Genomic DNA, 5,519 nt, shown 5'->3' with positions numbered 1-5,519 from the left:
CTGTGGAAGCAGGTGGCATAATTACTGACCCAGCAATATTTATTAACTCATCATAACATGACTAAAGAAATCCCCAAAACATGACATGTTGGAGGTACTTGAGGACTAGAGTGGAGAACAACTGCTGTATATGATATACATTACCTTAATACAATAATGTTTCATTAAAAAAACAAAAAAACAAAGGGGGATATTGTCATTTTATTTATTTTAATGAAAATTAGATTGGGATGCTATTATTGATTAATAAATTTAGTCAAGTCCAAGAGCTTAGTCTCAATTGAGTATTCTCGATGTGGTAGCTGAGTAGGACATAAAGATCAATGGGGGGAAACTATAGTAACTTCAGGCTTGCTTGCTTGTGTACCCACACTGCAAAAAAGTGGTTTGCAGTCAGTATGTCGACATTGACAATGTCAACATCAGAATATCACAGTAATGCTGTCGAGATGGTTACAATGTTGATATAATAAATGTTGACACCTGAGAAATGTCTTTAACAAAAAACAAATAAAGAAGAATCTTTATAAGCACACTCTTCTAGAAACAATAATAATTATGAGTTGTTGTAAGAATTGTAAAAAAGTACTTTTTATTAGACATACTGTAGCAAAAATAGAAACTCCTATATCAATGAGATATTGGGGGTCATTCCGAATTGTTCGCTCGCTAGCAGATTTTAGCAGCATTGCACACGCTAGGCCGCCGCCCTCTGGGAGTGTATCTTAGCTTAGCAGAATTGCGAACGAAAGATTAGCAGAATTGCGGATAGAAATTTCTTAGCAGTTTCTGAGTAGCTCGAGACTTACTCCTACATTGCGATCAGCTCAGCCCATTTCGTTCCTGGTTTGACGTCACAAACACGCCCTGCGTTCGGCCAGCCACTCCCCGTTTCTCCAGACACTCCCGCGTTTTATTTTGGCTTGCCTGTGTTTTTCCGCACACTCCCAGAAAACGGTCAGTTTCCGCCCAGAAACACCCACTTCCTGTCAATCACACTCCGATCACTTCAACAATAAAAACTCTTCGTTCGGACGTGAGTAAATCTACTAAATTTTGTGCTAAAATACTTAGCGCATGCGCACTGCATACCATGCGCATGCGCATTTTTGCCTTAATCACTCCGTTGTGAAAATCGGCAACGAGCGAACAACTCAGAATGACCCCCATTATTTAAAAAAACATTAATAGCGAAGAGTCCCTAAATAGACTATAAATTACAATATACTTATTGCGCCCTGTATTGGGGTAATTTAATCCAACATAGAGGTCACCCTAGGAAGTAAAAGAGGTATCATTTTAATGGCCTTATTGTAGAGTAAGTACATCATAGCTTGTCAGAATTGTTACATAACTACGTTTTCAGACTTATGCTTGAACACAGTGAGTAAGTATACATGTAAATGGCCTGTAACTGACCAAGAAGGAAGAAAAAGTGGTGATTTTGCTGTCAACGTTACACTCAGCTTCCTGTTCCTAAATATCTACATCTCCCTGGTGGTCTCCCATCCAAGTACTAACTAGGCTCACCACTGTATGGCTTTCAATATCATTTGAGATTGGGCATATCCAGTGTGGTATGATTGTAGGTCAATTCGTTATTGCTTTGCTGTTCTCTGGAATCATTGAAAAGTTCACGTAAATGGAAATTATAGAGAATAGGTTTATTATACCACTGCAAATTGTGCAATACTTGCTGGCAGAATTAATTGTGTATGACTTATATTAGGTAGTGTAGGAAAAAGAATTGTGAATCTGCTGTCAATGTTAGACTCAGAGCTTCCAGTAAATATATCCTACAACACCTAGTATTCCCAGGTGGACTCCCATCCAAGCACTGACCAGGCCCAACATTGTATAGCTTCCAAGATCAGATGAGATTTGGCATATTCAGTGTGATATGGTTGTAGATACAGTTGATTATTGTTTTGCCACTCTCTGGAATCATGGATGAGAGTTCATAGAATTAAAGATGGGAGAGATATAAATATCAAATATCAATTGGATTTCTGGAGCAGTGTATTAGAAACGGTTCCTACCACTAAAAGAAAAATTATATAGACTATGCTTATCTGCTAGCAGAGGTGTAGCAAGGTGTTCTGGTGCCTGGAGCAAGGTATGTTTTGACGCCCCCCTCCCCTGTACTGAATTGGGGGTGTGGCCATCAGGGCTGGTTCTAGACCTTGTGGAATCCAGGGCAAAAGTTTCCTTTGCCCCCCCCCCCCCCCACACACACACACACACACCCATAGGTTAAACATAGTGCACACCGAAGGCGCGCGGCAAAAAATAGGAGCGTGGCTTCATAGGGAAGGGGCGTGGTCACAGTTATGCCCCCTGTAGTTATGGACCCAGTAGTTGTGCCCCCTGTTGCTGTGCCCCCAGTAGAGGTGGATGTAATCTTTTTAGACTTTGCCAAAGCTTTCGACACTGTACCACACATGCGTCTTATCTATAAGCTACAAGAAATAGGGCTAGGGATAGGAGCAGATGCATGGTGCCTGAGCTCCTGCTAAAAAGCCCCTATTTCAAGCATTATCGGTGCCTACCTGCCCTTTAATCTGCCCCTGGTGCACCCACAAGAACCCCACAACGTAAGGTGGTGAGCTGCGGAGCCGGAGTGTAGGTTAATCCTGCACTTGCAGGTTGCAGCCTCCACCCGGGGTGAAGCCGGGACCTAAATTTGAAGACCTGCCGACCGAGCTCCGGCGCGTTCTGAACGCTGGTTGCCGTCACATAGCGGGCAACATAGATATACCCCCGTCTGGGACGCCTTACCGGGAGATGCGGCGGGGAATACAAGCCCCAGGATCTACGGGCTGGACGCTGAGACGAGCCGAGGCTCTGCTCGGGAGGACCCGGTGGCGGCGGCCATCTTGGGAGAGGCGGGTGAGGAGCTCCGGGCGCGGCGATCACACGAACGACCCCCGTTGGCGGCGGCCATCCTGCCGTAGGCGCCTGGCCGTGGGCTGCAGAGGTGGTGTAGAGGGTCCCCACTCGGGCTGACGGACCGCAGACGGCGGTGGAAGGAGGTGAGGCCCGTTTGGCCTGGAGAGCGGCGGCCATCTTGGATGGGGCAAGGTCAGCACACATTATAGGGATCCTGCAGTCATATAAAACCACAGCCTGGGATACAATTTACGGTGTATTTACTGGACGCAGGCTTATATGGTACATTCCACACTCCGTACCTTTTACGACTACCCAGCCTTTTACAAGAATTGCCTAGGCCTCACCCACTGCACCGTGCGTCAGAGCCCCCTGCTGGAAGTCCATATATTGCATCTCCATCACCTGATACACAGGGGTACTATCTGCTGAGAAAGTGACGACGGTGACTCCCGGTAGTGGTGCACGCTACGGCATATATAGGATGTAAACACCTCTTCAATGAATCCTCACCGTAACTCCCCGCAATCGTTTTAGCTGATGTAATCACGCACATGGTGTAAGAGGATATCTACCGTCCTCGGCCTTAGACGGAATTCTCCTTTCTACTGGGGTTCTCTCATTCCCTCGAAGTGATACAGGATGGCTCCAAAAAAGAATAAAACCTCCAAATCAATCTCTCAAGTTACCTTCTTCAAGCCTTCCCCCTATCGAAATAAGTCTCAGGGGCCTGGGTCTTCAGCCACCGGATCGGATCCCCCGCCTATACCTTCCTCGCCCGTGATGGCTCTATCTACATCCCAGAATTCCCCCCCCTCTCCTCACCTGGAAGACAGCGAAGCCTTAACGGTGGGCGCCGTGAAGCAGTTGTTACACCAGTTTAAAGATGAGGTGGGGTCTGAATTTCGCACTATGTTGCAATCTTGCCAGCGCTCTGTTGAGGATTTGGGCGAGAGGACCGGACACTTGGAAACAAAGATGGGCGAAGTAGTAGGCTCCCACAATACTCTTATTGATTCCCATGATACCCTTGAGGGGGAGGTGGCGGCTCTGCGGGACAAAGTAGCAGACTTGGAGGACCGCTCACGCAGAAATAATCTCAAGCTCAGAGGGGTACCGGAATCCGTATCTAATAGCAGCCTACATGACTATACAATCGGAATATTCAAGAAGCTGCTTCCCTCTGCTACATCTGCGGACTTGATATTGGACCGTATCCATAGGGTCCCTAAGGCCCGCAGTGCTCCCGAAGGGGCGTCGAGAGATGTTTTAATGAGAGTCCATTTCTTTCATATTAAGGAATCCCTGCTTAAAGCGGCTAGACCTTCCTCAGACACAGCGAAAGCTTTGAGCCCGCTTCAACTTTTTGGAGACCTTTCACACTACACCCTCACCAGGAGACGTTCCTTTCAGCCTGTCACCGTGGCCCTTCGGAAGGCGAGAATCATATATAGATGGGGTTTCCCCACGCGTCTATTGATTTCTAGAGAAGGTTCAACTATTGTGGTGTCTTCGGCTGAGGACGGTATGAGACTTCTTCACAAATGGAACATAGCTGGAGATCAGGGGTCCTGCTCTCCTGACCGCCGACTTCAGCAGGACTGGTCGATGGTTGGGAAGTAGGCCCTCCCCACTGCGGTATTTTTCCCCGCCATGAATGTTCATTTACAGGACTAGCACTGTTTCCATATGATAGTACTAATTCCAGGGTTTACCACAAGTTAAAGACCTGGTTACTACATGTATAACACCCTTTAGGCCACGGTGTGGCGGGGTTATTTCTTTTTTTTTTTTTTTTTTCCTAGTTAACGGTTGTTGTGGTTTCGCAGGCCCCTGGACTGGTCTGTATGCTCCTCTCTGAGTCCTTTTATTGCTGTACTTTCAGTATAGCTCTTTGCCAGTCCCGGGATCCTGTGACTCATTACTAATAGATTATCATTCCATTCTTAACGACATTCCGTTTATATGCCATGTGCAACTGAATATAAAGTTTACATATGTTTGATTACTTGATTGCGGGGAGGTCGGCCACTAACCTCCCAAATTTGTTTGGTGAAGCGCTGTATGTTTTGGCGCCTTACTATGGCTTCGTCTCTACACGGAGTCGATCTTCCTTGTTTTGTATACTATGTTTCTCTCTCTTCTCTCTTTGTCCTTCTCAGTGTGTCTCCTTTTGTGTCTCGTCCCCCCCATACCTTTTTTTTCTTATTTCAAATGTATGCAGGGAATTGTACCTTTAATCGCACTTCTTGGTTTCTGCGGATGCTTCGTCTCCGGGGTAGTTTATTATGGTTAACTTAGTATCATTGAACGTTAAGGGATTAAATTCCCCACAAAAGCGTAGACTGGCCTTATCTTCCTTCTATAAAATGAAGGCAAATGTGGTTGCTATCCAGGAAACCCATTTTAGCAAATTAGACCCCCCTAGATTCTTTGATAATCACTTCCCTACCTGCTACATGGCCAATGGCCCCGTAAAAAAGGCCGGTGTGGCTATACTAATCTCTAGCGACTGCCAATTCACTCTAGAATCCCAAATTGTAGACCCCGAAGGACGGTATTTAGTATTAATCGGAAAGCTTGAGGATACGGTTGTCACCTTGGCTTCTTGCTATGCACCCAACTCTGCT

At 46.1% G+C, this 5,519-nt stretch overlaps 1 pseudogene; it reads right to left on the bottom strand.

Annotated features, from left to right (window-relative positions):
- Positions 1–1,793: 1,793 nt before the first annotated feature.
- Positions 1,794–1,912, bottom strand: LOC134937318 (5S ribosomal RNA; annotated as a pseudogene).
- Between the last annotated feature and the right edge of the window lie 3,607 nt (positions 1,913–5,519).

The sequence above is a fragment of the Pseudophryne corroboree genome, chromosome 6 (genome assembly GCF_028390025.1).
Source record: "Pseudophryne corroboree isolate aPseCor3 chromosome 6, aPseCor3.hap2, whole genome shotgun sequence".
In the NCBI taxonomy this organism is placed as follows: Eukaryota; Metazoa; Chordata; class Amphibia; order Anura; family Myobatrachidae; genus Pseudophryne; species Pseudophryne corroboree.
The sequence above is the reverse complement of the archived record's forward strand: the minus strand, read 5'-3'. Positions and strand labels throughout refer to the sequence as shown.